Here is a 16,865-nt window from a genome sequence, read left to right as displayed (position 1 = left end):
GAGAAGCCAGCCTCTCCTTCCATTCAGCCCATCACCCATGGGAACCTACTCTCCTATGGCACCTTTGGGTCTCCCTTCAGGTTCTTCCCAGGGTCAGGGAGGGGGGCTAAGCCTGTGCACACTATCCCCACTGCAAGGAAAGGGGTGGGGGCCCAGCAAGGAACAGCCTGGTGTTGGGGCAGCATGTGGAGGCATCAGACCCCAGAGTCCTGGTCTCTAGCCCAGCTCCAAAGCCTCCAACAGCTTCCAGGTGGGGCTGCTTCACAGCCAGTGCCCTGCAATGGAAGGCTTGAGGCCCCCTGAAGCATCCTGGGGAAATAATGAGTCCCTTCCCTTGCATGGTTGCCTCTGCTGGAAGGCACTCCGAGCCCCAGAAAGGGGATACCTTTTTTTTTCTTTTGGTCATGCTGAGCAACATGCAGGATCTTAGTTCCCCGACCAGGGATTGAACCCGTGCCCCCTGAAGTGGAAGCGTGGAGTCTCAACCACTGGACCGCCAGGGAAGTCCTGGGGATACCAAAGCAATGTCCCCCACCTCACCCATCCCAGGATCATCCCAGAGCCTCTGCCCATGCTATTAGTCATGGGGGCTTCCAGATTCTTCTCTCACCTCAGTGATCCTCCTCCTCCCAATGCACTGACCTCCCATCTTCACCTCTCTCCCTCCCCAGTCCACCCAGTGGTCCAGCCTGTCACTGACTCCCTTGCCCCAGGGTTCTCCCATCACTCCTGCCTGAAAAAACCCTACAGCCATCTTGCTTTGGGACACGTTAAGACTACTGCACACTCCTGATCTCCACTGTCCACTGGACTTTCACTGAGCCCAACAATCCAGTTTCCCTGTGCTCCTGCCCCCGCTCCTCAGTGGCATTTCACATGCCCAGGTCTTCTGAAGCCCTCACTCCACTCCCTCTCCCCCAGTGAAAATCTTCCTACCTTTTTTGGAAAAAGAGAAGCCATCACCTGAGAACTCTTATTCCAGCCTCCAAACCTTCCACGCCCTGCGACCAAGCTGGCCTCTGCTCTCACGGCCTATTACCATGGAAGAGGCACCCCTTCCTCATAACAGAACCATCCTTGGACTCCAAAAGCCATTCCCTTGCCCTTCCTGGATCACCAACACCCGTCTCTTCTGGATCCTTCCTTCAACATTCCAAAGGACTTAAATCTCCCCCAACTTAAAATGTGAACACAGGGACTTCCCTGGTGGTCCAGTGGTTAAGACTCCATGCTCCTAATGCAGGGGGCCCTGGTTTGATCCCTGGTCAGGGAACTAAATCCCACATGCCACAACTAAGATCCCGCATGCCGCAGCTAAGACCTGGTGCAGCCAAATAAATAAATAAATATTTAAAAAATATATATGAATACAGTCAGCTGCCTGCCTGTGCTTTGCTCCCGGTCTCACTTCCTCACCTTCATTCACTGATTGACACACACCAAGGCTGCTCCAGCCAAACTGCTCCCGTCAAGACCGGCATCCTCCTGGCCCCTCATCCAAGAGGGCTCCCTCCAGCAGTTGACCTCATAGAGCACTCCGTCTTTCTGCAAAACTGACATGTGTCTCTGCTTCTCACCTGGACCCACATTCCATCTGTCTAAAACAGAACCCCAGTCTTTCCCCCAAACCTGCTCCCACTCCGGTGGCCTCCCTCAAGCTGGGGACCTGATGACAAGTGCCTCTCTCTCAGCCCACTCCATCTCCTCATCCTGGCTAGACCACCTCAGTGTCTCCTGCACGTGGCCACTTGCGTGGCCCAGGGCATCAGCACCACTCACCTGGGCTACAGCACCTCCCAATACTCACCCCCACCCCCGAGGCTTTCTCCCTGGAAACTGTTCTTCACTCGGTGCTTTCTCAACTGCATGGTGTTACACCCTTTGGGGGCTGCCATTGCCCTCAGCATAGAGCTCAAACCCCTCAAGGGACAAGGAGGCCCTTCATGGCCTGCCCGGTGCTTCTCCAGCTCCTCTGACCTCCCCTCCCCTATCTCCTGCTCCAGCCAAATTGGACTATGTACAGTTTCCAGAACACTTCATGCTTGAAGACCTTCCCACATCCTTTTTTTTTTTTTTAATTCCTCTGCTTGAACTGGGCCAACTTCTACAGGCCCTCTGGAAAGCCTTCCCTGATGTCATGTCAGGGGGACCTACTCCTACAGGGAATCCTATATAATTCCATTCATTCAGCAAATATTTATTGAGCACACGCTATGTGCAGGTAGAATTCTAGGTACTGGGGATACAGAGGTACAGACAGTCTCCGTTCCTAAGTTGCTCACATTCTGATGAGGGAAGACAGACAGGAAACAAGCAAACTGATAAATTAATAGATAACTTCGAAGAACAGTAAATGCTATGAACAAAATAAAACAAGGTAATGAGAACAGAGAGTAGCTGAGGGTGGGAGGCAACATTGAATACAGGGGTCAGTGAAGACATTTCAGAGCATAAGGGGAGCCAGCCAAGAGCAGATCTGGGGAAGAGTGTTCCAGATGGAGGGAACAGGTGGGAACAAGCAAGGAGGCCAGGGTGGCTGGAGCAAAGTGAGCAAGGGGAGTGTGGTAAGAGGTGAGGACCACTTAGGGCCTTAAAACTATGGCAGGATTTTGGATTCTTTTAAAAAGTGCAGGGGCTTCCCTGGTGGCGCAGTGGTTGAGAATCTGCCTGCCAATGCAGGGGACACGGGTTCGAGCCCTGGTCTGGGAAGATCCCACGTGCCGCGGAGCAACTGGGCCCGTGAGCCACAACTACTGAGCCTGCGCGTCTGGTGCCTGTGCTCCGCAACAGGAGAGGCCGCGATAGTGAGAGGCCCGCGCACCGCGATGAAGAGTGGCCCCCGCTTGCCACAACTGGAGAAAGCCCTCGCACAGAAACGAAGACCCAACACAGCCAAAAAAAAAAATAAAAAATTAAAAAAAAAAAAAAAAAAAAAGTGCAACAGGAAGACATTGGAGGGGGTAAGCAGAGGACTGACAGGATTTCTCTTAAAAAGATCGCTCTGGGGCTTCCCTGGTGGCACAGTGGTTAAGAATCTGCCTGCCAATGCAGGGGACACGGGTTCGAGCCCTGGTCTGGGAAGATCCCACATGCCACGGAGCAACTAAGCCTGTGAGCCACAACTACTGAGCCTGCACGTCTGGAGCCTGTGCTCCGCAACGGGAGAGGCTGCGACAGTGAGAGGCCTGCGCACCGTGATGAAGAGTGGCCCCCGCTCGCCGCAACTGGAGAAAGCCCTCGCACAGAAATGAGGACCCAACACAGCCAAAAATAAATAAATAAATAAATTTATTAAAAAAAAAAGATTGCTCTGGCTGCAGCTCAGAGGGTGGACCACGAGGGCAAGGATGAAAGTCCAGGAGAGCCTGGTACCGGGAGAGATGACAGTGGGCTGGGCGGGCAGAGATGTAACGGAGGCAGAGCCCACAGCCTTATGGGATTAGATGTGAGAGATGGAGCGAGGAGTCAGGATGACTCACAGGGTTTGAAGTGGGCTGGGTGGTGGGATAGGTTCTGAATGGGGAAGACCTGAGAAGGAGCAGGTAGAATGTGAAATCAGGTTCTGCGTTGGACCTTATTTTGAGCTGCCTTTTAGACTCTCCAAGTGGAAAGATCACATGCCACGTCTGCCAGCTGTGAGTTCTGAGGCAGGGACCCGTCTGCCGCCTTCACCATTTTATACCAGCCCTAGAGCAGGGCCAGCCGGGCATTGGCTGGGCTCTCAATAGAAACATGATGAGGTCATAAGAACCTACTGTATGGCACAGGGAACTCTACTCAATACTCTGTAATGACCTATATGGGAACAGAATCTAAAAAAGAGTGGATATATGCATATGTATAGCTGAATCACTTTGCTGCACAGCAGAAACTAACAACATTGTAAATCAACAATACTCCAATAAAAATTAATTTAAAATAAGAAATATTATGAGGTCACTGACTAGGGTGGGCTGACCAAGCACCTGTGCTCCTACTTACACTCATTTCTTTGCCCCCACATATAATAATACGACATACTCTGAAAAGGTAATATTGCGCCAAACCCGCCAAAATTCTAAAGCAGTGGTTCTCAAAACATGGTCCCTGGACCAGCCAGCAGCAGCCTCACCTGGAAATTGTTAGAAACGCAGATTCCTAAGCCCCTCCCCATATCTACTGAATCAGAAACTCTGGGAGTGGAAGTTAAACCAACAAGCCTTTCAGGTGATTTTGATGCCAGCTCAAGTTTGAAGCTGCTATTCTATGGGCCTAAGGCCTCATTCTAGGGGTCACGTAGGACACGTGCGTAGAAAAAAAATGATTGTTTTGGGTCCATCTGGCTGAATAGGACCCAGACCACCCTGGACCAACACATAGTTGGGCTCTGGATTTCCCTCCCCACAGCAGCTTCACTCCTGTCCCTCAGCCATTGTAGTTCTGGCCAAAGCCAGGTGGTGGCGCCAGTGCCTCAGGCTCCACCCTGGCTTCCGGAAACAGAGACCCTGGAAGAATTGTCCCCCTCCCCGCCACCTTCTTCTCCCCTCTGGGAGCCTCAGCTCCAAGGTCTGCCTACAGGCAAGGACCCTGAAGAGTGACCTTCATCAGGGAGAGGGGCCCTGAGGTTGGCACACCCAAGGTGAAGGCCAACCCCCTCTTCCTGGAGGTTAGGAAGGTGGGCTAGAGGAGCCCCCTAGGTCAGAGAGAAATTAGGGGTGTCTGGTCTGTGGGACCTGAGGGTCAGGAGCCCTGGCAGGTGGCTGTGGTCCAGTGGACCCTGGTCACACCCCCATTAACCCTCCATCTTCGCTGCCCAACCTAACGCGAGGTCCCAGGTGCTGCTTCCCTGCCAATGGGTGGGGGCAGCCTAAAAGTACCCCAGGGTCCACACAGAGCCCCAGGGTTGCAGGTCCTCACAGCCTGGCAGCCAAGCAGGATGGGAACGGGGGGCCCACGGCAGAGGGGATGCATGGGTGGAGCTCTTACCAGCTGCGAGCTTCACATCTCCTGGGTTGGGGGCTCTCTGGGCCCCTGTCCTGCTTTGTGGCCAAGGGAGCCCAGGATCCTGGCCAGAGCAGGAGCCCACACCCCGCTCCTGGTCCTGGTGCAGCTCGGCAGATGGGGGTCCAGGAGCCCCAGTAGGCTCCCTCCTACCTCAAGTTCCAAGCCCGGTTCCAAGCGGACCCAGGGCTGAGCGCCAAAGTCTTGCCCCCCATCTGCTCCCCTGCCCCTTATCTTTCCTATCTGAGGGGAGACTGAGACCCCCAAATTCCAGCTGGAGTCACCACTCCGCTTAGACCTAGCATATCTTGGTCTCTGCTCGAGGAATCTGCCCACGCCCCCTCATCTCCCAGAGTCCCACCCAATGCCCACCCCACCCCAAAGGACCACCCTCTCGCTCTTGGCCATGCCCTCCTCTCCCAGGAGCCCAGATGTGGAGCTGTCCTCCTCTGAGGCTCTGCCTCTGTCCTCAAGAGGCTGGGTCCAGGCCAGCTGTTTTCCCCGTGCAGCCAGCTGTTTTGCCCATCAGGAAGCAGCCCTGGCTCCTCTGCTAAAATCGTGGCAGTCCTGCTGGGCCAGGGCCCGGGAGCTGTTAACTCCTCTGGGACCAGGCAGCCCCTTCCCCTCCCAGCCTGACCCCTTCTGCCTTCCTCTGACCTGCAGGAGTAGCGTGTCGCAACACTTCTAGAAACCCCCAAGCAGACCAAGCATTGCTATCCCCACCCCCACTCAGCAACTGCTAACCCACAGCCCCTCCCTCCCCTCAACAGAGCCTTGTCCTCAGGTGACCCCAGGTGAGAGGAGGGTTCAAAAGGATAAATGTTACCCCATTCAGAATAATAACAGTAATAGCTATCATTAACTGTCTGCTGTGTGCCAGGCATTGTGCTAAGTGCTTGAAATGTATTACCTACCTTAGTTTTCACAACAACACTGTGAAGCAGGGAATATCTTCATCTTATAGATGAGAAAATGGAGGCATCGTGAAGCTAAATCACTTGCCCAAGCCCACACGGAACTGGGGTTTGAAATCAAAACCGGGCTGCCTGCCTCTCTCTGGCCGGCCCTGGTGGTCCCGGAATCCCTGTTGGTGTTGCTATTTAAGTTTCCCCGAGCTTCTCACCCCAGGCTTTCTCTCTCTGATCTGGGCCTCAGTAGCGCCATCTGTGAAATGGGAAGCTGACGGGTGGAATTACCACCACCACCCGCTCCGTGGGCTGAGTCCGGAGTAGTGCCAGGCTCTGCGCTCAGCACCTTCCAAGTACTTATTAGTGGATCATTCCTCTCGGTGGCGGCGGTCAGCCTGGGCTAAGATCCCAGCTCTGCTGCTTCCTGGCAGCCTAGTTTTGGGCAAGGGACTTTACCTCTCGGAATCTCAGTATCCAAAGCTAGAAAATGGATAGAAGAACAATATCTACTGCGTCCTTGATTTTGTTGTGAAAAGGATGAGATAATGCAGGTAAAGCGGTTAGCCGGTACCTGACACAGAGAGAGTCGGTGAGAAATGTTGCCCCTTTACTATCACGACTATAAACGACAATCCGGAAGGATCTGAGTGGCCCACCCACCATTGTGCGCCCCCATGCCCAGCACGGAGCTGGCACATAGGAGGGCTCTGTCATTTCTTGTGAATGAATGCACCCTGGTCCAGTGATGCCCACGCGAGAGCAAAAGGCTGCGAGAGGGGGCACAGCTTATCCAGATAACACAGTTAGCAGGGTAGAGCAGTGGGAATCCCAAAGCGCCCTGCTCTTAACTCTTCCTGAGCCCGGAACCTGGTCTATCGGGAAGGGGAGGAGAGACAAGGGAACAGGGACAATCCCAGGGCTGAGACGGCCCAGAAGGTGACTGGGCTGTGGCTGGGTGGGATCTCAGGGTCTGGGAATGACCCCTCAGGATGCAGTGACCCGTGCTCTCCCCCTCTGTCCCCTCCCCCCTGCCCACCATGGGTCAGCCCCCTGGTCCCAGCCTAGACATCTGGAACTGGGGCAGACAAAGGGCTGCGAGGAGGGACAATACCCTTCTGTCCATTTTCAGAGGCCGGGCCGGGCCTGGCCAGGGCTGGGGGCCGGAGCCCCGGCAAGGCGGTGCCAGGCCCCCCGTGGGCAGCGGACAATGTTGGCAGTGATGGAGAGGAGGCATTTCAAAGCGTTTTGTTCCCGCTGACCCCCTCCCCCCAACATCTCGCCCCAGCTCGGGGTGAGGCCCCAGCCCCACCCCCAGCCACCCAGGCCCCTGCTCCCGGCGGCTTGGGGACCGGCCACATTCTTGACCTCAGGGGAAAAGTTTAGACTCTTTGCGCCCTGGGCAACAATAACAATGTCACAGAACTGATTTAGGAGCAGCACTTACCATCACAAAGCGACAGACAAAGAGCCAGGGCTGAGAACGCGCCGGGCCTCTGGCCTATTCTTCCAACCGCTGCTCACTTCTCTCCTGGGCACGGCCTGGGCAGGACTGGGGGCCAGGGCCCGACCCTGGGCACGGAAAGCCAGGGCAGGACTCGAGGTGGGAAGGAGTGAAGGAGAAGAGACAGGGGATCCAACTGGGAATGAGGAGACCTGAGAGCTTTCCTGCTGAGAAAGCCCTTCCCCACTCTGGGCCTCAGTTTCTCTCTCTGTAACGAGGAGGCTAAACTATAAGGCTGAAAGCAAGAGGCTCCGATCCTGCGGGCAGACGGGTCTCAGTGACGATGATGACGATGATGAGAAGGATTTACCACTTCGTTCTGGGCACTTCACAGGTGCCAGGCGCTGTGATCACTGACCCCTTTCTGCCTTAAGCCACCTCCCCCCACCCTTTTTCTTTTTCTCTTTTTCTTTTTTTTTTTAACGACGGCAAACACTCAGGCAGCATCCTCTGCCTCTTACTCTCCCAAGAGAAGAACGATTATCAATGGCAAATGGCAGTTGCAGAAGCAACACCAAGAGCAGGTTTCACACTCAGGAGAGAATGCTGTGCCTCCTCCTCGCGGTTTCCGGTGCTCTACACGTTCAGAGAAACTTTTCTAGTAACAAACTACAGACATGATTCCTTAAAGTAGAGTTTTTCATCCGCTTTTATCATTTAATTCTCACCAACCTCACAAAGCAGGTGTACCATTAACCCTAGTTTACAGTTGATAACTGAGGCTCAGAGAAGTTGAGTCACTTGTCCAGGGACACACAGCTTGGAGGTTATGGAGCCGAGACACGAGGCAAGGCTGGTTCTCTTCTGATTATAGATTATACTGCAGTGGGAAGGAGAGAGGGACAACGAGGCAGCTGGACCCTGCTGAGTCCTGGGTGGGAAGGCCTGTCCTCCCAGCCAGAAGGCTATGAATAAATAAATGTCTGATTACCCCCAGGGGGAACTCCACCCTTGGAGCAGGTGCCTTTAAAAACTAGAAGGATTCTTGTCTGTGAGCAGAGGTTGGCCTGGGCAGACACCCAGATGCGGGGGCTGGACACAATGACCTCTAGTGGAGACCTCCTAGGAATTTAGAGGCAGGATAGGAGAACATTTAAGGGCTCAGGGCACTGGAGCCAGGCTGTGAGTTCGAATCCCAGCTCTGACTTTTCCTGGCAGTGGGTCCACGGGCAGTTACTTCTACTTTCTGTGCCTCAGTTTTCCAATCTGTAAAACTGAACCCACCTTTTAGGAGTGTGGAGACCATTCAGCGAAGTACATGCAAGGCCTTAGAACAGCACCTGACTCAGTGAGGGCTGCCTGTTTCTATTCAGGAAGGTGCCATGGCCAGGGCACCTCAAGGTGGGCACTCTGGGGACCCTGTAGCAGGCAGTCAGCTGTTGGCCTTGCTTTCCAAGGAGTGGTTGGGCTTTGATTACAGCATAAGGGACTACAGTTAGACCCTGAGATCTAAGGGGGCCACATTCTCTGGGATCTGTAAGGTCAAGGCCAAACCATGCCTTCTCATCAGAAGAGATTGTGGCTTCTCTGATGCCTGGGCAGGGGTTGCTTGGCCCTGGGCATGGTGCCTGGAGAGAGGATAGAAAGGGAAGGATGCCCTGGGAGGTGCTATCCAGAGTCTGCCCTCCCCCAACTGCCCCTGAAATCCAGAGGGACCAAACTGTATGTGGAGGGCGAAGGCAAGGTGGCCGAGCACAGCGCCCAGAGCACAAACAGTACTGCCCTTGGCGTCATAAGGGGGCCTGGTGGGTTTGAGTTCCAGTTCCACCAACTCGCTGTGTCACCCAGGATGAGTTGCTACCCCTCTCTGAGCTCATTCCAGAAGTCTTTTAGGATCCAAAGTGTTCAAAGGAGACCATCACAGGAGCCTCTGTGATTCCATAGGTCTTAAGCAAAAAGTTGGCTTGGAATCCAGAAGTCCCGCTCCCCAGACTCCAGCCCCTTCTGTCTCCCTTCATCCCCAGATCACCTCCAGCTCTCCTAATCATCCTTTTGGTTCCTCTCACCAAACTACAAGTGCCACGCGCACCGCAAACAGAGGGCGAGACAGTCCGACAGAAAATGTCACAGATTTCTGGGGACGCATAGGGAGCCCCAACAAAGCCTCCCGCTCCCTCACTGCCCGGCTGTGGGGCCAGAGGAGCACTCACCTGGGCAGAGCATCTTGGGGTCCCCTTGGCCCGGGAGGTGGATGGCACTGCTGGGGCCGTCTCTGGCACAAGGTGACTTCCCTACCCAGTTCCTGCTGCTGAGAAGGGCTGGTCAGGCAGGCCCTCAGGTGCTAGCCCGCCCTTCCTGGGCACAGATTTTACTGGCATCTGCTAGGCAGGAAGGGCACTGGCTGAGGGTTGGGCAGGGGGGCAGGGAAAGATTGGGGCAAATGTGTCTCCTGGAGGGCTTGTCCCCAGTCCCTAAACCCACTCCTTTTCTGGACACTGTGGGCTGAGGGTCCAGGAAGCCATGGGCCCTCGGGAACCAGGGGAGGGTTGACGGGGCGAGGTTGAGACGAGCCCAGTCCCCTGCCCCATCCTGCCCCCCGCCCCAGCAGGCCAGCACAGCCCAGGCTGAGGTGTTTGCTTTTCCTGTCTCCACACTGACTCCATTCAGAGAGGCCTTTCTCCACCCCGGGCCAGCGGCCAGGGAGCCGGGGCACCAGGGAGAGAGATCACCACCCCACCCTCCCGCCTTTGCAACCCCTTCTGCCATCTTCACTTCAGGAATGTCAGCCTCAAGAGCTTCCTGGTTTGGGGGGGACTGCAGAAGTAGGGGGACTGCGGCAGGGGGGCGCACCCTGGAGAAGAGGAAAAGAGGGAAACCAAATGCAGACGAGGGTGGTGGGGGAAGAGGGATGTGAAGTGAGGTCAGGAAAGAAGAGGAAGAGGGACAGGGCTGTAGGAGGGCCGGTGGGGAGAGCAGGGCTCCTAATGCAGGAGGCCCAGGCAGAGGTGGGTGGGACGGGGGGCACAGAGCCCGAGCCAAGGGGCGGGGGCTGGCACGGGAGGCAGGGAGCACCTTTACAGGCTGCCCCAGGGCCGCCCGCCTGGGCTCTGTGCCGTCGAGTCTGGGAGCTCCTGCCTGCCCCCTGAAGAGCAGCCTTCTCCTCGTCTCTGGGACCGGGGCCCAGGCGGGGCTGTGACCTGGTCTGGGGCCCGGGGAAGGAGGAGGGTGAAAAGTTTCCCCGAGTCAGAAGGCCGCGGGGGAGGCATCTCAGGGGGTCCTGCTCCTTGCTGTCTCTGACTGTCATGTTGGTACATAAAGGGGGTAGAAAGGTCAGATGCGGTCTTTCAGGCCCGTGGGAAAAACTCTGCCCATTTCCCTAATCCATATTTATTGGTGTGAGACAGTGGGGTGAGAGGAAGCCCCCTGCCCCCACCCGTCGCCCCGGCCAGGCCAGGTTAGCACTAAGAACAGGCTCCATGTCACCCAAATCCTACTCTTTGTCTCCAGATTGGCTCCAGAGTCCTCCCCCTTTCCTCCTCCCCTTTGCTCCCCCCACCCCCCTTTGGGGTTGCCAAGCAACCGTGGAAGGGTAGCTGAGATATTTTCTTTATTACAAGCAAAGGCAAGACAGCATCATGGCCCCAGGAGGGGAGCAGGGTAGGGGCTGGGGGAGAGGGCGTCTTGTGCTCTGGGGGGATCTCGCTACCTCAGTCTGCTCATGGGCATGGGCAGTGGGGAGACAGGGCCTCAGAGCCCAAGAGAAGGGGGAAGGTGGGGAAGATGGAAGAGAGTGATGGTGGTGGGCTGGGTGGGTGCACAAATGTTGACCCAGTCTACATCACACTAGAAGAAGCAGCGGTGCCCAGAGACCCAGGCCAGAGCCCCTCACCTGTCACCCACCAGCTGTGCATCCTAGGCCAAGTCACTTCCCTTTTCTGGGCCTAAGTCTCCCCCTCGATAAAATGAGGATAATAACATGTATTATCTCATTTAGTGCTTACATTAACCCCATGAGACGTTTATTTTCCCCATTTTACGGGTTTAGGAACCTGAGGCTCAGAGACGTGACGTGATGTGCCTCACAGGTAAGTGGCAGAGGTGAGATTCTTGATCCCCAACAATTTTCTTAATACCAGATTTACTGAGATGTAATCCACATACCATACAATTCGCCCATTTAAAATGTACAATCTAATGGTTTTTAGTGTATTCAGAGTTGTGCAACCATCACCACAATCAACTTTCGAACCTTTACATCACCCCCAAAAGAAACCCCATACCCATTAGTTTTCACTCCCTGTTCCCCCCAAACGTCTCCTCCCTTCATCCCTAAGCTACCATTTTTTGCTTTCTGTTTCTATAGATTTATCTATTCTGAATATTTCCATAGCTGGAATCAGACAATATGTCTGAGTCCCAGCTCCTAACTTCCAATGGCTCCAACATCACCGGATGTTGGGAAAATAGACGTGTCAGATGGTGGATTGGGTACGAACATGGCCTTTGCTGATAGGCAGACTTGGATCTAAAACCTGGGCTCTCCTGGAGCCCGCGCGTTGCAAGTACTGAGCCCACGTGCTGCAACTACTGAAGCCCGCATGCCCAGAGCCCGTGCTCTTCAACAAGAGAAGCCACCACAATGAGAAGCCCACGCACCGCAACGAAGAGTAGTCCCCCGCTCACCACAACTAGAGAAAGCCCGCGTGCAGCAACGAAGACCCAACACAGCCAAAAATTTAAAAAAATATAAATAAAACCTGGGCTCTGCACCTGGGGGCAGTCACTTTCTCTCTCTGGGCCTCGGGTTCCTGGTCTGTACAATGGGAACAGTAACAGCGTTCCTCACGAAGCTGTCATGACCCATGAGAAGTGCTTAGCCCAGTGCCCAGGACTTAATATATGGTCGTTTTGAACTGGATTACAATGACCCATGCATCCGCCCGTCTATTTATCCCTTTACCCAGGCATTTAATAAAAGTTAGCACCTTCTAAGGGTCTGGCATTCTTCTAGGTGCTGGGGACACAGCAATGAATAGGACATGATCCCTGCCCATGTAGGGCTTACATTCTAGTGGAGAGACAAATTCCACAGTGGGTAAATATCAGGCTTTCAGAGAGGGGTACGTGTAATAAAGACAATGGCACAGCATGATGGGATGAAGCATCCCAGGTGGGGGAGGAAGGCTTCCCTGCCCTTCCTTCACTCATCTCATGGAGAGGAACATCTTTTGTAAACGGAAATATACTATGCAGGGTGTAGGGGTTCTTAGGATCCCCTCTGAGTGGGGTCAGTGGCCTGGCTTTGTCATCTTCTGAGATTGGGGATGTATCAGGTTGTCAATTCATTTCCAAGGCAGGTTGCTCAGCTCGTCACCATGTAAGAGCACTGGATGCTCTTAGAGAACTCTGCACGGATGGGGCAGTGGGAGCCCCGAGCAGGCAAGGGCCTGGCCTGGGGAGACACACAGAGTCATAGCAGGGCTCTTTCCTCTCTCCCAGGCCACGGTGAAACCGGATGAACGGGAGCGTTTGGGGACAGGACTCCAGGGTGGGACATATCTGGATCAGAGATGCAGCCTGACCGACCTGTTGCCACAGCTGTTTCCTGTGCACCTGCCTGCCAAGCTCTGGTCATGAGCCTGCCTCTGAAGCACAGAATCGAGGCTGCAGCATGAAGGAAATCCCCTTTAGTGAGCACCTCACAGCAATGCGTCCAGCGCCATACTTAGAACCTCAGCTGAGTGGCGACATTAGGCACCCACAGTCAATTCTTTATTCATTTTCTCTTCTATTCAGCTGTCCCAATGTCTGCTTTTTCATCCATCTGTCTATCCATCCACCCATTCATTGAATAATGACTCCTATACAGCATTCATTCATTCATTCAACAGACAATTACTGAGCATATCCTTTGCGCCGGGGACAGTGTTTGGTCTAGTTCCTGGTCAGATGCCAGTCCTGGTAGGAACGGCATGCCTAACTGGCAGTGTGGGAGACTTTGCCACCTTCTTCTTGAGAGCTGGTCTTTCTTAACAAGGGAGAAGGAAGAGAGCAGAGGCTAGGAAGAGTTGAGTGCATGCCTGAGCCTGAACGTGTATATATGTGTCTGTATATGCTGGAAGATAATGATAAAACCTGACTGCAAGCAAATGCAAGGTGTGTTTGGACCTTCCCAACACCACGACCATCTAATAACCATCTCTAGGGACACAGGACAGGCATGATGGCCCCATTTCACGGAGGCAATAACTAAGGTCAGTCTACTGGAATTCACATACCTGGAAGCCCGAGGCAGTGCTGCCTCTCCCAGCCGTTTTCCCACATCCTCCCCGTGGGAATGAATCGCTCAGTCTTCTATAATCCCAGAGAATTTTGCTAATGCTTCAGTTAAAGGGTTTTCCCGTGGCTCCGCTCCTTTCACTGGGGCTGGCTCCTTTTGCTGTGTGTCTGTCTGTCCACTGGTCCACTGGATGGATACTTTTAGACAGGCAACACCAGACTCTGTTCATCTTTCCCTTCCCCCTCCCCCCAGGCTCCAGCGTACACACAGTACAGCACAGGTGCTCACTAAATGTTACTCATTAGTAACAAGACTGTCAAAAACACAGTTGGGGACTCTGCTCTGCCATCACCTAAGTCCAGGTCCCCCACCAGCTCTCACCTGCAAACCAGCAGTAGCCTAACTGGTCTCCGTTGTTGACCAGCTTGCCCCTATCCCGCCCCCCTGCCTCCCATTTGCTACACTCCAGTGCCAGCACACCTTTAAACATGTAAATCTGAACTTGTCAGACCTTTCAGGATCCCCACTGCGTTTAGGGTAAAATCACAAATCTTCCCAGTGTCCTACAGGGCCCGGTGGGGTCAACCCCAGCTCCAACTCCACTTCCCCTTCGTGCTCCAGCCACGCCAAATCTCCTTCCTTCCCAAAACTCACCAAGTTGTTTTTTGCGTGTTAGCTTTGGAGGTGCCCTTCCCTCCTCCTGGAACAGTGCCCGCCTCGGCGCTCCGCCCGCCTTCACCTTGCTGGCAGCTCCTCGGGGCGGCTCTCCTTCCCTGGTGCTCTGTTGTGCATCTCCTTTGGGGACATCTGCCCATGCCGAGTCCCCGACTAGCACACAGTAGGCATGCTATAAATATCTGTTCAATGACTAGCAGGAGGACCCTTCTAGGCTCCTCAGTTTCCCTGAGGATGAGGGTGAGGGGAACTGACCCTTTTCTGCCCGGGGCTGATGGCTTTAAGTAGTTCTCACATACACGGAAAAGCCTTCCTCCCGACCCACTCGTGCAGAGACCACTCTCGTCCTCTCTGTCAAGGTTGTGTTTCTGCCAGGCTGGGGTGGGGCTGGAACTGGATTATAATTTATAAACAGACACGGGGTGCCTCCTGGGTTTCACCGTTTGGGGTGCACATTTACGCCAGTCCCCTCCGTATCTGCTACGTAAAGGCTGGGAATCTGTAGTGTGCGGCGGGTTCCAAATCTGGCTCCATCACCTTCTAGCTGGGGACTAGGGACTTAACTGCCACCAATCTCGGTTTCTTCATCTGTAAAATGGGGCTGATAACAGTGCCTACTTCCCAGGGTTGTTGTGAGAAGTCAAAAGGCTCCTACCTTTAAGGCGCTTAGTGCTTGGTACTTACGGTACTTGTCACAGTTATTGTTGTTATTATTTTTATCAGATGGAACATTCACAGGAGTTAGGACCTGGTTAGCCGGGGTTCCCTCTCTATAAAACCTTGACTTCAAGTATTACTCCCCAGAAGCCTTATTTTTTCAACTTCCGTAAGAAACTCCAAGAAGTTCACGTGGCTCATTTTTAAGTCAGCAATGGCTTTTCAACGATTGGTTGGGGGGAGGGCACTGTACTAGGCTCTGGACGCACAAAGATCATCAGTAAGACCCACTTCCCATCCCAGGGAGGAAAATAGACCAAGCAATAATCACAATTCAGTGGGGCACGTGGCAGTGGCCCACAGACTGTGAGGAGAGGAGAGGATTTCAGGGCATGGGCAGGGACGCTTGGGGTGCCTGGGGAACCCTGGGGTAAATGGAGAGCAGAATGCATGGGAAGAAGGGCCACAAAGTCCCCTCCAGCGTGTGAGATTCATTGGGAAAGATAGGCTGAGTGAGCTCTGCAGGTGAGGAACTGGGTCTGTATCTCCCAGTAGACTGAGAAACCTTCTTTGTGCCAGACCTGGCTGGGGTGGGCTGGGGTGGGGTGGGGGCATACCAGACCTAGACAGAGCCCCTGCCCTCCTGGACCAGTGTGGCTGTCCAGTGGAAGAGACAATGACAAGAATTAGCAGATTTCATGCCCCTCTCACACCCTCCTGCTCCCCCACCCCCATCCCCACAACCCTGCTAGAGCTGAGATATCCAGGAGCCTGCAGGAGGTATCCTGGGAATAAGCCCTTGTCCTTGGCCGCAGAGAGGGCAGTCTCCAGATCCCTAGTGGGAGTGTGGTCTCTCGAGATGGCATGTTCAGCCTGGGGGTTGGGACTGCATCCCCTCCTCCCTTATCCTGCAGCACAGCCTTTTAAGGGGGTGACCCTCTGACCTCTAGACCGTTCCCCCTCACCCTCCAGCTAGAAGCCCCTGGGGCAGGAGCTTAAGGCAGGAGGGCTCCAGAGGCCTCAGGTTTAGATGCAGATGGAAGGCCAGAGTTGAGCCTTAAAAGATTCTGGAGTCCCCTGGGCTCTCCTGGGGAGCTCAACCAAGGCCAGGGGCCTAAGTTGGGTCCATGGGAGTGCAGGGCCGAGATGCGGGTGCCTGGCCCAAGAGGAGGGAGGGGGCGATGTGCAAAGGGTTCAGGCGAAGGAGCTGGCGGGGCATTGGGAGTCTAGGATGCTGGGTGGGGGTGGGAGGGCGAGGGGTCCGGCCGATGCAGGGGGGGGCGGCCCCCGGGGAGGGGCACGCTATGTCTTTAAGAGCTGCCTGAGCGCAGGTTGCAGCTGCCTGGCCAGCCCGAGAGACAGCGGAGATTCATTACCCGCCGACACAATGACCATTGATGGCCCCGTGGCGTTATTCAAATCCAGTACCAATTGCAGCCGAGCCCCTTTCTCCGCGCCAGGCCCGTATTGTTGGAGCGGCCCACTAAAAGCCCGCCCCGGCCCCGAGCCGCCAGAGGCGCCCGCTCGGGCTCAGCCCTGCGCCTCGCCAGCTCGCCGGCTCCCAGCCCGGCTCCCCGGGCGCTGCAGGTGACCCGGCGGCGCATTCCAGCGCTCCCCCGCCGTCCCAGCCACTGCCGCCACTGCTACCGCCGGCGCCCCGGCCGCGACTCATCCACAGGGAAGCGGAGAGCGCCCGAGCCGGTGCGTGCGCGGGGCTGGGCGGGGACGGGAGACCCACGAGTCCAGCAGCCCGGACCCCGGGTTCGGAAACACGACCCAGCCTCGGGTCCCTGTTTTCCGGATTCCCGGCGAAACCGGGGAGCCCAGGCTGGGGGCGGGGAGAGGGGAGTCGGGGGTTCCCCGGGACTGACAGAGGAGATTCCCCCGACCTGGGGCGGCGTAGAGACCCAACGCGGGCTACTCT

The 16,865-nt window shown here is 55.1% G+C and overlaps 1 non-coding gene across 1 annotated transcript; it reads right to left on the bottom strand.

The window, feature by feature from the left end:
• Positions 1–7,820: 7,820 nt before the first annotated feature.
• Positions 7,821–8,029, bottom strand: LOC118897590. Its single transcript, XR_005020482.1, has one exon. It is a non-coding gene; the product is annotated as a small nucleolar RNA U3 (small nucleolar RNA).
• Between the last annotated feature and the right edge of the window lie 8,836 nt (positions 8,030–16,865).

This window comes from Balaenoptera musculus, chromosome 6 (genome assembly GCF_009873245.2).
Source record: "Balaenoptera musculus isolate JJ_BM4_2016_0621 chromosome 6, mBalMus1.pri.v3, whole genome shotgun sequence".
Taxonomy (NCBI): domain Eukaryota; kingdom Metazoa; phylum Chordata; class Mammalia; order Artiodactyla; family Balaenopteridae; genus Balaenoptera; species Balaenoptera musculus.
The sequence above is the reverse complement of the archived record's forward strand: the minus strand, read 5'-3'. Positions and strand labels throughout refer to the sequence as shown.